Here is an 18,452-nt window from a genome sequence, read left to right as displayed (position 1 = left end):
GCTACTGGTGAGCGCAACTACTCAGGTCTCTCCTTCAAGATCCTGTACTACCTTGTCGGTCCATCTACGCTGGACCGGTTCGGCAGCTTCCTGCAGTGCCTTGATAGACTCTGGGGCGGAGGGCTGTTTTATGGACGAAGCCTGGGCTCGGGAACATGACATTCCTCTCAGACAGTTAGGGAGCCCACGGCCTTGTTCGCCTTGGATGGTAGTCCTCTCCCCAGGATTCAGCGTGAAACGCTACCTTTAACCCTCACTGTCTCTGGTAATCATAGCGAAACCATTTCTTTTTTAATTTTTCGTTCACCTTTTACACCTGTTGTTTTGGGCCATCCCTGGCTAGTGTGTCATAATCCTTCTATTAATTGGTCTAGTAATTCTATCCTCTCCTGGAACGTCTCTTGTCATGTGAAGTGTTTAATGTCTGCTATCCCTCCTGTTTCCTCTGTCTCTTCTTCACAGGAGGAGCCTGGTGATTTGACAGGGGTGCCGGAGGAATATCACGATCTGCGCACGGTGTTCAGTCGGTCCAGGGCCACCTCCCTTCCTCCGCACCGGTCGTATGATTGTAGTATTGATCTCCTTCCGGGAACCATTCCCCCCCGGGGTAGACTATACTCTCTGTCGGCTCCCGAACGTAAGGCTCTCGAAGATTATTTGTCTGTAGCTCTCGACGCCGGTACCGTATAGTCCCTTCCTCCTCTCCCGCCGGAGCGGGGTTTTTTTTGTTAAGAAAAAGGACGGGACCCTGCGCCCCTGCGTGGATTATCGAGGGCTGAATGACATAACGGTTAAGAATCGTTATCCGCTTCCCCTTATGTCTTCAGCCTTCGAGATCCTGCAGGGAGCCAGGTTTTTCACTAAGTTGGACCTTCGTAACGCTTACCATCTCGTGCGCATCAGGGAGGGGGACGAGTGGAAAACGGCGTTTAACACTCCGTTAGGGCACTTTGAATACCGGGTTCTGCCGTTCGGCCTCGCTAACGCTCCAGCTGTCTTTCAGGCATTAGTGAATGATGTACTGAGAGACATGCTGAACATCTTTGTTTTCGTTTACCTTGACGATATCCTGATTTTTTCACCGTCACTACAGATTCATGTTCAGCACGTTCGACGTGTCCTCCAGCGCCTTTTAGAGAATTGTCTTTATGTGAAGGCTGAGAAGTGCTCTTTTCATGCCTCCTCCGTCACATTTCTCGGTTCTGTTATTTCCGCTGAAGGCATTAAGATGGATCCCGCTAAGGTCCAAGCTGTCAGCGATTGGCCCGTCCCTAAGTCACGTGTCGAGCTGCAGCGCTTTCTCGGCTTCGCGAATTTCTATCGTCGTTTCATCCGTAATTTCGGTCAGGTGGCAGCTCCTCTCACAGCCCTTACTTCTGTCAAGACGTGCTTTAAGTGGTCCGTTTCTGCCCAGGGAGCTTTTGATCTCCTCAAGAAGCGTTTTACATCCGCACCTATCCTTGTTACACCTGACGTCTCTAGACAGTTCATTGTCGAGGTTGACGCGTCAGAGGTGGGCGTGGGAGCCATTCTTTCCCAGCGCTCCCATTCTGACGACAAGGCCCACCCTTGCGCGTATTTTTCTCATCGCCTGTCGCCGTCGGAACGTAACTATGATGTGGGAAACCGCGAACTGCTCGCCATCCGCTTAGCCCTAGGCGAATGGCGACAGTGGTTGGAGGGGGCGACCGTTCCTTTTGTCGTTTGGACTGACCATAGGAACCTTGAGTACATCCGTTCTGCCAAACGACTTAATGCGCGTCAGGCTCGTTGGGCGCTGTTTTTCGCTCGTTTCGAGTTCGTTATTTCTTATCGTCCGGGCTCTAAGAACACCAAGCCTGATGCTTTATCCCGTCTCTTCAGTTCTTCAGTAGCCTCCACCGACCCGAGGGGATTCTCCCTGAGAGGCGTGTTGTCGGGTTGACTGTCTGGGGAATTGAGAGGCAGGTAAAGCAAGCACTCACTCACACTCCGTCGCCGCGCACTTGTCCTAGGAACCTTCTTTTCGTTCCCGTTCCTACTCGTCTGGCCGTTCTTCAGTGGGCTCACTCTGCCAAGTTAGCCGGCCACCCCGGCGTTCGGGGTACGCTTGCTTCTATTCGCCAGCGTTTTTGGTGGCCCACTCAGGAGCGTGACACACGTCGTTTCGTGGCTGCTTGTTCGGACTGCGCGCAGACTATGTCCGGTAACTCCCCTCCTGCCGGCCGTCTCAGACCGCTTTCCATTCCCTCTCGACCGTGGTCTCACATCGCCTTAGACTTTATTACCGGACTGCCTTCGTCAGCGGGGAAGACTGTTATTCTAACGGTTGTCGATAGGTTCTCTAAGGCGGCTCATTTTATTCCCCTCGCTAAGCTTCCTTCTGCTAAAGAGACGGCACAAATCATCATTGAGAATGTTTTCAGAATTCATGGCCTTCCGTCAGACGCCGTTTCGGACAGGGGTCCGCAATTCACGTCTCAATTTTGGAGGGAGTTTTGCCGTTTGATTGGGGCTTCCATCAGTCTCTCTTCCGGTTTTCACCCCCAGTCTAACGGTCAAGCAGAATGGGCCAATCAGACTATTGGTCGCATCTTACGCAGTCTTTCTTTTCGTAACCCTGCGTCTTGGGCAGAACAGCTCCCCTGGGCAGAATACGCTCACAACTCGCTTCCTTCGTCTGCGACCGGGCTATCTCCTTTTCAGAGTAGCCTCGGGTACCAGCCTCCTCTGTTCTCGTCCCAGCTCGCCGAGTCCAGCGTCCCCTCCGCTCAGGCTTTTGTCCAACGTTGTGAGCGCACCTGGAAGAGGGTCAGGTCTGCACTTTGCCATTATAGGGCGCAGACTGTGAGAGCCGCTAATAAGCGTAGGACTAAGAGTCCTAGATATTGTCGCGGTCAGAGAGTATGGCTCTCCACTCAAAACCTTCCCCTTAAGACAGCTTCTGGCAAGTTGACCCCGCGGTTCATTGGTCCGTTCCGTATTTCTCAGGTCATTAATCCTGACGCAGTGCGACTTCTTCTTCCGCGACATCTTCGTCGCGTCCACCCGGTCTTCCATGTCTCCTGTGTTAAGCCCTTTCTTCGCGCCCCCGTTCGTCTCCCCCCCCCCCCCCCCATCCTTGTCGAGGACGCACCTATCTACAGGGTCCGTAAGATTTTGGACATGCGTCCTCAGGGCCGTGGTCATCAGTACCTAGTGGATTGGGAGGGGTACGGTCCTGAGGAAAGGAGTTGGGTTCCATCTCGGGACGTGCTGGACCGTTCGCTGATCGATGATTTCCTCCGTTGCCGCCAGGTTTCCTCCTCGAGTGCGCCAGGAGGCGCTCGGTGAGTGGGGGGGGTACTGTCATGTATTGTCATGTTATGTCTTGTTCCTGTTCTTTCTCTTCACTTCGTTTCCCCCTGCTGGTCGTATTAGGTTACCTTCTCTCCCTTTCCTTCCCCCAGCTGTTCCTCATCTCCTCTAATTACCTCGTTTACTCTCTCCCACCTGTTCCCTTTTTTCCCTCTGATTAGGTCTCTATTTCTCTCTCTGTTTCTGCTTCTGTCTTTGTCAGATTCTCGTTTGCTTCATCCTTGTACCGTCCTGTCGTAATCTGCCTCTTCATCAGATGCTACGTGTGATCAGGTACCTCTGTCCTCTACAACCCGCGCCTACCCGGAGAGACCAGCAGTCTGTTGCCGCTAACCCTGCTATTCTCCTCTGCTGCTAGAAGGGGACTCTCCTGTAAAGATCAGAGGACTTTATGATTTATTTGTCGCCCTCTCTGCGGGTTGTCTATTTTGTCAACCGATACATCTGAAGAGGATTTATGTCTTCCCTGTGTTTGGACATTAAAAGACTCTGTTTCTGTTAAACCGCTTTTGGGTCCTCACTCACCTGCATAACAGTCGGTCTCTGATAGTTTAGGTAGCGAGATTCCCTCTAGGAAAGAGTGGAGTTCTGCCTCCATGTGTTTTCTCTCAGAGGCATATAGTTTGCAGTAAAAATCATGAAAAGTTAAATGGATCTTTTTTGGGTCATATGTGACCTCGTCCTCTGCTGTTCGGATAGCCATGATTGTACGCTCTGACTGCTCCTTTTTTAATTGGTTAGCAAGCAATCTACTGGGCCTATTGCTATACTCATGGTATTTCTGTTTAGTAAAGAAAACTTGTTTTTATCTCCCGAGTGTAGTCCAAATTCAGTTTGGCTTTGGCTGCTTTAAGATGACTCCAGGAGGTGCTGTCTGGGATTGTTTATGTATTTTTTCACAGAATTCCAGCTCCTTCTCAAGATCTAGCCTGTGTGCTTCCATTGCTTTTTTCTTAGAGGAAGCATATGCAATTAGATTACCTCTTAGTGTGGCTTTAGCAGCGTCCCACATTGTGGTCGGAGAAACAGGAGAATCTTTGTTGTCTTGTGTGTAGTTGTCTATCCATGTAGTTACCAATGTATGGAACGCTACGTTTGATAGCATGGAGGTGTTGAATTTCTAGCTCTTTGACCTCGGGATGTTTTTGCAGAGGTCAAAGCGGAGGTGGACAAAGGCGTGATCTGAAAGAGCTATGGGTCCGATTGTACATGTGGCTGAATTTATGAAACTCTTTGGGATAAAAATGTAATCTATACGGGAGTAGGTGTTATGGACATTAGAGTAGTATGTATAGTCCATAGATGTGCTATTAGTCTCTCTCCAGATATCTATCAGTCCCATCTCTTTAGTAAGAGAGTTCAACATCTTTGCAGATATCGGATTTGTGGTGGGGACTTGAGATGATTTGTCTAGGGTTGGGTTAAGGGTACAATTAAAATCTCCGGCCACCACGCCAAAGGAAACACAATGCTCATTGAGCAGGGTTATCATTTTTGACATGAAGGCAGAGTATCTGTGTTAGGGGCGTATATGTTTAAGATAGTAATTGGTTTACCATATAGTGACCCAGTTATCAAAATAAATCTCCCCTCCGGATCAGATATGTTTTTGTCAATTACGAATGGAACATTTTTATGGATAAGTATGGCTGTGCCTCTACTGTTTGATTTGAAAGATGAGAAATACACCTGTCCCACCCAAGCTCTGTGGAGTTTGGCATGTTCAGCTTCACAGAGGTGTGTCTCTTGTAATAGCGCGATGTCTGCTTTTTCCTTTTTTAGAGCACATAGTATCTTTTTCAGTTTTATTGCATGCCCTAGACCAGGGGTGTCAAAGTCAAATGGACGGAGGGCCAAATAAAAAAATCAGCTACAAGACGAGGGCCGGACTGTTCGAATGTTCATTGAAAATTTTTTAAATGACGCATATAGTCTAGTGAACCTAATTGAACCTACTGAAAACCTAACAAATATATTACAATATGATCAGATAAATAAAGCAATATTTTCTTATGGCTCTGTCAGTAATCTTTAATTTTCAACAGACACAAAAGACAAATTTCCTTTATATAAATATCCCCATAACATGAACATTAAATGAAAGAAACCGGTATTCAAGGCACCATCAGTAGACTATATTTTCTATTTTAGCAAAAGTGGGCTAAATTTACTTCAAAGAAAAAACAATAATAGCAATTTTCTATCATCCACTCAACTGAAATATTTTTAAAATATAATTGGATTGAAATACAAAAAAATAAAGTGCAAAAATCTATTAATCAAAAACAACACTTTGTTTAAGGAGAAGTAACATGCAGTGAAAACAAATATTAAATTTTAACTTTTAAACTTGAACTGAGTAAAAACTCTAAATATGTGATTGCACAGTAATGTTCACTTGTTTGAGGTTGAGGGTGATACTTGGTGGTGTCCCATCTTTTCCACAAGTTCATCAATGTTCGGGGTAAGGCTCTGAGCTGAAGAAATCCTCAGAATTGAGTGGAGGTGTTCAGCAGTAAGTCGACTTCTGTGTGATGTTTTGTTCAGGTTCATCAAAGAAAACAGTTGTTCACACAGGTATGTGCTGCCAAACATAGACAACGTTTGAGCAGCCTGGATGCGCAGCTGGGGCATTGTGCCGGGGAGGAAACGGGCGAACTCCGCAGCACCCACTGCCGCATATTTTGCCCTCAGTGCATCATTGCATTGAGGTCAATCAACTCCATTTGGAGGTTTGGTGGTGAGCTTTCCACGTCAACAGCAAATGGGTTACCGAGCAGTTCCAACCTGCTTTTTTGTGCTTCAAAGTCAGCAAATCGGCGTCGAAAGTCAGCGGCAAGCATACCTATTTTATCAGCCAACTGTGTGCTCGGGAACGCACTGGTAGAGAGCTTCTCTTTCATGGTCTGGCAGCTGGGAAAGTGGCTCAAATTTTCTTTCCGCATCTGCGTCTCCCACAGAGTCAGTTTGGTTTTAAATGCCTTCACTGTACTGTACATATCAGAGATGACACGATCCCGACCCTGCAGCTGCAAGTTTATTGCATTCAGATGACTCGTAATGTCACACAGAAAAGCCATTTCACACAGAAACATTTCGTCTCGGAGTTGTGTTGTGTCTTTCCCTTTGCTGTCCAAGAACAGACAAATCTCCTCACGAAGCTCGAAACATCTTTGAAGCACCTTTCCCTGGCTTAGCCATCGCACCTCTGTGTGATAAGGCAAATCACCATGCTCCGTTTCTAACTCCGTCAGAAATGCCTTGAACTGGCGGTGATTCAAACCTTTGGCTCTGATAAAGTTAACTGTGCGCGTGATGATGCTCATTACATGCTCCATTTTCAAGGCTTTACCGCACAACGCTTCCTGGTGTATGATACAATGATAAGCTGTCAGCTCACCTGTCGCGTTTTCCTCTTGCATCTTTTCCCGTATCTTCGCCACCAGTCCGCTCCTGTGTCCACACATCGCAGGTGCTCCGTCGGTTGTCAAACCCACGAGTTTTTCCCAAGGCAGCTCCATCTCATTTACACATCTTGACACCTCTTCATACAAATCATGCCCCGTAGTTGTGCCATGCATAGGACGTAAAGCCAAAAACTCCTCTGTCACGCTTAGGTTGGAGTCCACTCCGCGGATGAAAATTGACAACTGGGCAATGTCAGAAATGTCGGTGCTCTCATCCACAGCCAAGGAATATGCAATAAAATCTTTTCCCTTTTTCACAAGCTGCTCTTTTAGATTGATGGACAACTGGTCTACTCTCTCGGCAATGGTGTTTCTGCTCAGACTCACATTTAAAAAGAGTTGCCTTTTTCTGGGCAAACTTCGTCACAAACTTTAATCATGCAGTTTTTGATGAAATCCCCCTCCGTAAATGGCCGGGCTGATTTAGCGATCTCTTCTGCCAAAATAAAACTGGCCTTGACAGCAGCCTGGCCTTGTGATTTGGCTTTTTGAACAGAGCCTGTCGAGATTTGAGGCCTCGTTTTAATTCCTCTGCCTTTTGTAGCCTTTGTTCCATGTCCATATTCTTGTTTTTGTCCGCGTGTTTCGTTTCATAATGTCGTCTCAGATTATACTCTTTCAGTACCGCCACACTTTCTCCACACAGAAGACACACAGGTTTTCCAGCTACCTTCGTGAACATATACTCCGACTCCCACCTTGTTTGAAACCCCCGGTTCTCAGTATCCACCTTCCGTTTTGCCATTTTTGATGGGTATCTGAAAGTTAATTTTACTGTGATGCTGACGACTGCTGTGCCAATAAATATTGAAATGAAGCAGCCTACTGCTCGGTGCGTCACCTTTGCATTGTGGGAAATGTAGTATTGGTGCGTGTAAAAGATCTGCGGGCTGCCGGCTTGCTGCGGGCCGGTTCTAATAATAAATCAAGATCATCCCAGGGGCCGTAAAAAACCTTCTTGCGGGCCGGATGTGGCCCGCGGGCCTTGACTCTGACATATGTGCCCTAGACCATGGCAGTTCCATGTCAATAGATTTAAGGTACTAGTCATCGTCATCGAACAGTAATCGAACTTTAGTGCAAGTCATCGCTGGGTACAAGTGGATAGTAGTTACAGCTGCGTACACATAAAAGGAAAATAAATGGTGTACATAAAATAATAATCTCTGAACACCCCAGCCGAGTTCCCAAACAACTCGACACATCCCGTTGGATCTATTACCCCCCCCCCCCCCCATCATACCTTGAAGGCAGAACTCAGCGTGTCAGAGTGAGCAAAGAGCTGTCGCCCACTCTCAGCTATGGTGTGGGCGTGCCCCAAGGGTCAATGCTAGGGCCCCTCCTCTTCAGCCTGTACATTAATGATCTGCCTTCTGTCTGTAGTGGGTCTGAAGTTCATATGTATGCAGATGATACAGTGATATATGTGCATGCAAAGAGAAAGCAACAAGCTGCACAAGAACTGACAGCTGCATTGGTACAGGTTGCAAAGTGGCTCAGTGACTCATGTTTGCATTTCAATGTGATGAAAACTGTCTGCATGTTCTTCACAAAGAGGGCAATTGATGCTACTGAGCCAGATGTCTATGTGTCAGAGGAGAAGCTCCAGGTGGTATCTGATTTTAAGTACCATGGCATCATACTTGATACCAACCTTTCTTTTAAAAAGCAGGTAAAAAGCAGGTAAAAAAGGTAACTCAAATAACCAAATTCAACCTCGCTCATTTCCGATTTATACAAAATTGTTTGAATACAGAGGTAGCAAAACTGTACTTAAATTTATGATACTCCCCCACTTAACATACTGCTTGAATAGTTGAGCCCAAGCTTGCTGTACAACATTAAAACCCATTCAGTCTACAAACAGGCTCTCAAAGTGCTTGATATGAAGCCCAATAGCCACCATCACTGTTACATCCTCAGAAAGCATGAGCCCCTGAGTTGGAAAATGATTGTGCAATACACTGATGCATGTCTTGTATTCAAGATCCTAAATGGCCTGGCTCCCCCTCCACTCAGTACTTTTGTTAAACAGAAAACCCAAACATATGGCAGCAGATCTACAAGGCCTGCCATGAGAGGTGACTGTATAGTTCACTTAAAGAAAAGCACCTTTAGTTCATCTGTTTCTCTGCTTCCCATGTCTGGAATATGCTGCCATCAGACATACAAAACTACACCACCTATCACACTTTCACATAAAAAACATGGCTAAAGGCCAGTCAGACTTGTGAACATAATCCCTACTTCTGTATTGCAGCTTTCCATGTCGTCTGTTGTCTGTAGCTTGTGAGGTGTGGAAACACTGCTTTTATGGATTTCGTCTTGTTGCTTTTTGTGCTATGTTGCTCTGTGTGCATGCTATGTCTTGCTTGTCCTATGCTGCGTGTGCTCACTGCTCATTGATTGTCTCTATTGTTATTGTAATTGTTTTTAATAACCTGCCCAGGAACTGAGGCACTTTTACTGAAATGTTGATTAATGTGCACTGTTTGTTTTTACACTGCTCCTACTCGCTGTTTATTATCTATGCATAGTAACTTTACAAATTACCTCGATTAACCTGTACCCCCACGCACTGACTTGGTACCGGTACCCCCTGCATATAGACTCGTTGTTGTTATGTACATTTCTTGTGTTACCTTGTGATTGATTTTAGTTTAATAACTTTAGTTTATTTAGTTAATATTTTATTAACTCTATTTCTTGAACTGCATTGTTGGTTACGCGCTTGTAAGTAAGCATTTCACGGTAAGGTCAGGTTATTAAAAACCTGTTTGTCACGCCCTGGCCATAGAGAGGCTTTTATTCTCTATTTTGGTTAGGCCAGGGTGTGACTAGGGTGGGCATTCTATGTTTTTCGATGTTTTTGTATTTCTTTGTTTTTGGCCGGGTATGGTTCTCAATCAGGGACAGCTGTCTATCGTTGTCTCTGATTGGGAACCATACTTAGGTACCTCTTGCCCACATTAGTTTTGTGGGTAGTTGTTTCCTGTATTGTTAGTTTCCTTACAGAACTGTTTGTTTTCCTCTTTGTTATTTTTTGTTCTAGTGTTCTGATTTTAATAAAATATCATGAACACGTCTCACGCTGCGCTTTGGTCCAGAACATTCACAGGAAGAGGATCGTTACACTGTTGTATTCAGCGCATGTGACAAATTAAATTTGATTTGAGGGGCAGAGCCCATCTGTTTTGAGCCCCACATTTTTAATATTTTGGGGGCTTGCCTGTTTTGCCTGTTATTTTGGCATTAATACGTGTCACATTTTGCAAACAATGGCAAAAAATGTATATCATTGAGTTAATAAAGCTGCATACAAACATGGTCTCTTTTTTGTTTTCTTGAGTAACGCAGCTCTTAAATGCAGGTGTTTCAGCCTAGCTCAGGGCTTTCTGTGGTGGTGGGGCAAGCCAGCAGAAAATATGGAGCGGTGTGCCGTGATTGGCTCAGTGTTCTGTCACTGATGGGGACACTACTTCACCTCCAAGTCAAAGGGTAGAGCTAGAAAATTCTAGGCCTTTGGGTGCTGCCATAGAGTTACATTATAAGTGCCCATCCAAGAAGGCTCAAGGTCATTGGCCACAGATAAAATTAAGTCAAATCACGTTATATGTACAGTAGCGTTGATTGGACTGATCATGTCAACATCTGTAACGGCTGTCTTGGGTGGAAGAAGGAGAGGACCAAAGCGCAGCGTGGTTAGTGTTCATCTTTTTAATAAAAAACTGAACACTTCAAAAACACAAAACAACAAAGTGACAACCGAAACAGTTCTATCTGGTGCAGACACACAAAGACTGAAAATAAACACCCACAAAACACAGGTGGAGAAAGGCTACCTAAGTATGATTCTCAATTAGAGACAACTAACGACACCTGCCTCTGATTGAGAACCATATTAGGCCAAACACAGAAACCAAACATAGAAAAACAAACATAGACTGCCCACCCCAACTCATGCCCGGACCATATAAACAAAGACAAAACAAAGGAACTAAGGTCAGAATGTGAGGTGCGGACTCCGCCCGCAAAACCTGAACCTATAGGGGAGTGTCTGGGTGGGCATCTGCCCGCGGTGGCGGCTCTGGCGCGGGACATGGACCCCACTTCACCACAGTTTTTGTCCACCTCCTCAACCGCCCCCATGGCCTCTTACGAGCGGCGACCCTCGCCGCCGACCTCCGACTGGGGACCCTAGCCATGGGTCCCGAATGGACGGGAGACTCCGGGCAGCGCCGGACTGACTGATGGCTCTGGCGGCTCCTGGCTGGCTGGCAGCTCTGGCGGATCCTGGCTGGCTGGCGGCTCTGGCGGCTCCTGGCTGGCTGGCGGCTCCTGGCTGGCTCCTGGCTGGCTGGCGGCTCCTGGCTGGTTCCTGGCTGGCTGGCGGCTCCTGGCTGGCTGGCGGCTCTGGCGGCTCCTGGCTGGCTGGCAGCTCTGGCGGTTCCTGGCGGCTCTGGCGGCTCAGGACAGATGGGAGACTCTGGCGACTCAGGACAGACGGGAGACTCTGGCGGCTCAGGACAGACGGGAGACTCTGGCGGCTCAGGACAGACGGGAGACTCTGGCGGCTCAGGACAGACGGGAGACTCTGGCGGCTCAGGACAGACGGGAGACTCTGGCGACGCTGGACAGGAGGGAGGCTCTGGCGGCGCTGGACAGGTGGGAGCACCTGTAGGGAGAAGACGGAGAGACCGCCTCCGGAGGGCTGGTGAATGGAGGTGGCACTGGGTAGACCGGACCGTGCAGGCGCACTGGAGCTCTTGAGCACTGAGCCTGCCCAACCTTACCTGGTTGAATGCTCCCAGTAGCCAGGCCAGTGCGGCGAGGTGGAATAGCCCGCACTGGGCTGTGCTGGCAAACCGGGGACACCATGCGTAAGGCTGGTGCCATGTAAGCAGTCCCGAGGAGACGCACTGAAGACCAAAAGCGTAAAGCCGGCTTCATGGCACCTGGCTCGATGCCCACTCTAGCCCGGCCGATACGAGGAGCTGGAATGTACCGCACCGGGTGTTACGGATACAGTTATCCTGTGTGTGTGTGTATCCTGTGTGTGTGTGTGTTTCTTTTCTCTCCTTCTCCCCTCACAGGTGAAAACCATCACTCCCCAATCAGTCAACAATCAATCATCAATCAGAAGACACACCTCCTCCTACTTCCTATCCTATCACAGTTCCTTCCCCATGGTTTAAAAACCCCATCATTTGTTTGTTCTGGAGCTCAATCTCTCTGTAAATGCCATGTCTGTAGGTCTCTGTGTTTCACTCTCGCTTTGTGTCTTAACCTCTCTTTTGTTTAAAGCACCTCCATAGCACTTTGTCATCACCTGTGAGTATTATTTTTGGTTATGGTGTTTGTTTGTTGCTGGTGGGAAAAGGGGGAAACCAAGACAAGTCGCCCATGGGCATACACTACCCGTAGGTGAACTTTGTTAAATACACTAGTTAGAACTGGGCGGACCACCCACTGTATTTTTGGTTAGTTAGTTAGCTGTTGTTAAAGTAGGCTAGTCTAGCTTATGGTGTTTGTTTGTTGCTGGTGGGAAAAGGGGGAAACCAAGACAAGTCGCCCATGGGCATACACTAACCGTAGGTGAACTTTGTTAAATACACTAGTTAGAACTGGGCGGACCACCCACTGTATTTTTGGTTAGTTAGTTAGCTGTTGTTAAAGTAGGCTAGTCTAGCTTAGGGGTGTTTTTGAATACTTATTGTTTCTTTCCTTGGGTCCAGCTCAGCCCCTTTTCCTGCTCCCCCCATTACCGTGTGTTTATAAATAAACCTAGAGTTTGACGGTAGATTTCTGTTGTTGTGGTTATTTCGTGCACACTTTTACTTTGTCACAATAATAATTTGCATGAGTTATGTTACGGGTCTCATTACCATCCCCCCTAGACTGTCGGGCCAAAAGGGATTCGTAACACCGGGCTATGCACACGCACTGGGGAAACTGTGCGCTCCACCGCATAACACGGTGCCTGCCCGGTCCCTCTCTCTCTCCGGTAAGCATGGGAAGTTGGCGTAGGTCTCCTACCTGGCTTCGCCACACTCCCCGTGTGCCCCCTCCCAAGAAATATTTGGGGCTGCCTCTCGGGCTTCCAGCCGCGCTGCCGTGCTAGCTCCTCATAATGCCGCCTCTCTGCTTTTGCTGCCTCCAGCTCTGCTCACCCACAAAACACAGGTGGAAAAAGGCTACCTACGTATGATTCTCAGTCAGAGACAACTAACGACACCTGCCTCTGATTGAGAACCATACTAGGCCGAACACAGAAACCAAACATAGAAAAACAAACATAGACTGCCCACCCCAACTCACGACCATATAAACAAAGGCAAAACAAAGGAACTAAGGTCAGAACGTGACAACATCATACTTTCAAAATCTTAGCTAGCAGTCATCATCATGAATCAAGTGGACAATCTACTGGCAAATCCTTTTTAATCATTGTCATATGAAGATAAATTAAAGATAAAACATATCGGTGCTCATCGGCCATTGGACATGAACATTACACAACAAGTTGGAAATCGCAAATTCAACAATGAGTGGTTTGGAAGGAATCAGTGACAGTGGCTAACTGCAAGCATTGCAAGGCAATCACTAGCTTGCTATTCAGTGGAGTGGCTGTGTGGTCCCAAATCTGGGATTAACAAATTCATTTTACATAAATCTCTTAATATATATATCTCGATAATATATCACGTATATAGGGTATAATATTTATTACACCAATTTCTCAAACATGGACTAACTCATGCCATCTTCAGCAATAGTCTGGTCTTTGTATTCAGGGTGGCGGGAATTCTTCTTGGAATCCTTCTTGTTCCCCATCTTAAATGTCTAAGAAAAAGTTGAAAGACAAAAACATGTCAAAACAACAGTCACAGCGGAACACCGTCATGGTAATAACAATCACATCTTACATACCAGCACAACAATATTTATAAATGGTTTTGGAATTAATGGATGGTTTTACATTTTCTCTAAATAGCATTGTTTACTCACATTGACACAATTGTTAATTTATATAAGTTTGCTGTATCTTTCAGTCGAATTTCAGCCTAGCAAGCCTTTGTAGGAAAGACAGCTTCCCTTTGGTAGCCTTCACATCCATGGGAAAAGCCTCAGGCCGGGTGGCTTCAAAAGATGTTCTTGAGATTGCCCTTGATGCCTCGTCACAACTGTGGAGAAGCTCCTAGCTCAATGACTTCACAAGAATCCTATTGAATGTAGAGTCGTGAGTCGACACGGCCAGTTGGAGGATCTTCTCTGAGCCAAACGCCTTCAACAGATGTTTGTAGACTTTATGAATCCTCAGGTGCTCAGGATAAGCTTGGTTCTCAAAGCAGCCTGACCACCAGCCTGAAGGCTATAACTTTTGGAATCAGGTTTTGTGATGTGATGTCAACTGGATACAGATCAGTTTGGTTTGGATTTTTGACAGAAGTCTCACCACTGACATGCTGATGAGGCCAGGGAAGTTATCATCACTGCCTAAGTTATCAGAGGATGGGGCTGAAAGCGAGACATCTTTGACAACATCTGGGCTGGTTGACATCTGATCACAAGCAATGCTCTGAGCTACATTGGAACAACTGGTGGCATCCCTTTCCTCATCTATGTTGGCGTCATACAGCAGGTCTCACTTGTTGCCATGCTGATGGCAGAGAAAGATGGCAGAGGGGAGGGCTTACCACTCAGTAGACTACCTATATCAGTTATCAGTTATATCAGGTCGGAGATGACCCTCTGCTTTGTGCATCAGAAACCACAAGTCCATGACTTGGCTTAACATTACTTTGGTAAACAGACTGACTGTGTCACAAAATGCTGATGTAGAAAAATAGCATGAAATCCTGTCTCCAGATACACTAGCCATCACACTGACTCCCTGAGCCCAACTCATTGATGCTAAAGAGGTCACAAGGCTAGGAAGCGGGAGGCGCTTCACATACCCAGCTCGTAAGCTGTGGGCTTCCCCACCTTCTTGTCATTCCTCTTCAGCTTCGTAAGGACTGAATCGGATGCCCTCTTTCCAGCTGCCACTGTCAGAACCAAAGGGTTGCTCTCAGAAATTGTGTGGTTGACTTGGTGAGATCACGGGAGAGAGCACCAATCTTACCCTGAGATATGAGCTCCTCCAGTCTTGCTATTGCAGCTGTTTGATCAGGTTTGCAACCTTCCCTTCTTCCTCTGGATATACCTAATTTATGATGGTATTCAATATTGCAGACATGCTTTCCATGGCATCACACAACAATGTTTTTAGCTATGTAGAGTTGCCCATGTCGATGACTGAGCATCTAAAAATGAGCTGAGTAGTACCTTCTGGTAATTCAGAAGGGATGGGAGGGCCAGGGAGTGCAAATTCCCATTCTAACTTCTGTGATCTGGCAGATGATTATGACAACGAGGAGGAAGACCACTCTGGCGCTTGGTGGACCAGTTCCTCACCACATTCACTGCTTCCTTCTCAACATCCTCCAACATAATTCCAACCATATTCTCTATTAGCTCTCCTGCAGTCACTGTTTGGTCGGATTGTGACAGCTCATTCTGAGTTGAAACCAGAAATGGCTGAGGGTCTTTTTGGCTTGAGCCTTTGTTGCTTTTGCCATGTGAAATAATTCCTCATGTATGTCTTCATATTGTGGTAAATAGTCTTCGCAGTAATCCAGATCTTCTTCTCAGATACTTCCACACAAGACTGGGAGCCTTCAGGTGTGGCCTCAGTGTACACTAAGGGTTTATCATTGCTCTGTTGAAGCATAGAGTCTGCCTGTAATGGTTTTCTTCCTGGGAAGGAGAGGCGGACCAAAATGCAGCGTGGTTAAAGTTCTTTTTTTTTAATAAGAAAACTAAACATGTACATAATACAAAACAATAAACATGGAAAAACCGAAGCAGCCCTATCTGGTGCAACAAACACAAAGACAGGAAACAATCACCCACAAGATACCTAAAGAATATGGCTGCCTAAATATGGTTCCCAATCAGAGACTACGATAAACACCTGCCTCTGATTGAGAACCACTCCAGGCAACCATAGACTTACCTAGAACACTCAACTGAACACAACGCCATAGACTACAAAAACCCCTAGACAAATCAAGACACATAAATCACCCATGTCACACCCTGGCCTAACCAACATAATAAAGAAAACACAGAATACTAAGGCCAGGGCGTGACACTGCCTCCCATAGAGTAGTAGAAGTCTCTGTGGTAGGGAAAAGGCTCTTCATGTAGTTTGTAATTGATCCAATGATTTCAAAAGCAGTTGAATTTGTATGCCTCGAGGAAATTGTTGATGTTGCTGGCAACACCTGAGAATCTGTCTGGCTGGAACGGACTTTTCTGTGAAAGCTACTCACTGATCTTATCAGTATTTTTTTGCACTTTGTTGGAGGCGTTCATCTGGAACTCTTCACTGGAGAGCTTCTGAATGACTGAGGGTGGAGTATCTCTTAATCCCTCCAGCGCCGAGGAATCGGACACAGGCATGTCTTATAGGTAAAACATGATACCGTCCAAAAAGTCACAAACTTCAAGGGAATTGTAAGTGCAACTCTCTACAACAGATTATGTGCTTTTCAAATCTGCCACCTCTGACCTACAGTTGAAGTTGGACGTTTACATACGTTCATCTGTACAAACATTAGTACGCAAGTATAAACACCATAGGACCATGCAGCCGTCAAACCGCTCAGGAAGGAGATGCGCTCTGTCTCCTAGAGATGGACGTACTTAGGTGCGAAAAGTGCAAATCAATCCCAGAACAACAGCAAAGGACCTTGTGAAGATGCTGGAGGACACAGGAACAAAAGTATCTATATCCACAGTAAAACGAGTCCTATATCGACTCCAAAACTGCCATAAAAAAAGGAAAAGGGGATTGGCTTGCAAGCCAAAGAACACCATCCCAACCGTGAAGCACAGGGGAGGCAGCATCATGTTGTGGGGCTGCTTTGCTGCAGGAGGGACTGGTGCACTTCATGAAATCGATGGCATCATGAGGCTGGAAAATTATGTGGATATATTGAAGCAACATCTCAAGACATCAGTCATGAAGTTAAAGCTTGGTCGCAAATGGGTCTTCCAAATGGACAATGACCCCAAGCATACTTCCAAAGTGTTGGAGGAAATTATGGTTGAAATGACTAATTATGTATACATTCCAATCAGAACTACTAGTCCAAATGCTATAATGTACTGTACATATATGAAATTTCTCTCTTGCTCCCATTCCCAATTGTATATAATATAGTCAGGAGTTTAGTAACAATGACGGTCTGTTCCTTGTACAAATGAATGTACTATCTCCAGATGGCAGGGACGGACTATCTCCAGACTGTCTAGAATGCTGATTTATACTGACTGACCTTGACTTCAGGCGTGGAGCGCAGGCTCGAGTATTATAGGGCCTCTCTACCGGTGTCATGAAAGAGATAGAACATTTAGAAAACGCTGACGTCATTTTCAGTTTATAACCTGTGGAAAAATGTGTATGTGGCAGTACTCTCTTGTAATAAACGCTGTTACCTGACTTTTAAGACTGGTCTCGATCTATTTCATGCATAATTAATGAATTTACAACTCATTAATGAAATAGAGAGAGTGCAAATTTGGGTTTGGCTACAAAACATATAGGAATTTAGAATTCCTCTAACACAAAGTTATGGCAAAATGGCCAACAAAATCAAGCGATTGGAGTGGCCATCACAAAGCCCATCACAAAGCCTTGACCTCAATCCCATAGAACATTTGTGGGCAGAACTGAAAAAGCGTGTGCGAGCAAGGAGGTTGGGAAGGATCTCTCAATGGAGTTTTATGTAGACCAAAATGGAGTCTCTAACTACATGACAGTCTAGGACTCTGAGCCATTATGGCATATATCGGTGCAGGTTCCCATATTGATCGTGGACACAGGTCATTTGGAGAGAGAGGGCTATATGAATCCACTCACCCAGTATGGAAGAAGGTAGAGTAGAGTGAAGATGAGAGTTTTTTATTGTAATCAGGAGAGAGGGATGTATTGCATAAAGATACGCTTAACCCTTTAAATAGAAATGAAGGAGGATCTAGGGTTGTGGTATGGATATGACCAGGTCTTGGTTGACACCCTAGTACGGTTCTGGGTAGAGGAGTTTGGGCCGGTATGATAAAGCTGTTCACGAAAGCAGGAATGCCAGATAATGACAGTTGTATTGATTTGCACTATTTAAATCCCCAGGTTCCTCCCTTTACAGTATCCAGAGGAGATTATTACTGTTTGGGCCGGTACAGTACTCATGGAAAATATGTGGGAGAAGTTAGTACTTGTAATAGAACAGAGAATGTTACCACTAATAAGACCATGTTGGATTCTGTGGGCAGAACTGAAAAAGCGTGTGCGAGCAAGGAGGCCTACAAACCTGGCTCAGTTACACCAGCTCTGTCAGGAGGAACGGGCCAAAATTCACCCAACTTATTGAGGGAAGCTTGTGGATGGCTACCTGAAACGTTTGACCCAAGTTTAACAATTTAAAGGCAATGCTACCAAATACGAATTGAGTGTATGTAAACTTACGACCCACTGGGAATGTGATGAAAGAAATATAAGATGGAATAAATCATTCTCTCTACTATTATTCTGACATTTCACAT

At 46.0% G+C, this 18,452-nt stretch overlaps 1 pseudogene; it reads right to left on the bottom strand.

Annotated features, from left to right (window-relative positions):
- Positions 1–5,352: 5,352 nt before the first annotated feature.
- LOC135575018 (general transcription factor II-I repeat domain-containing protein 2-like) lies at positions 5,353–7,890 on the bottom strand (annotated as a pseudogene).
- Between the last annotated feature and the right edge of the window lie 10,562 nt (positions 7,891–18,452).

This window comes from Oncorhynchus nerka, linkage group LG14, assembly GCF_034236695.1.
Source record: "Oncorhynchus nerka isolate Pitt River linkage group LG14, Oner_Uvic_2.0, whole genome shotgun sequence".
Lineage (NCBI taxonomy): Eukaryota > Metazoa > Chordata > Actinopteri > Salmoniformes > Salmonidae > Oncorhynchus > Oncorhynchus nerka.
This window is presented reverse-complemented; position numbering and strand designations above follow the sequence as displayed.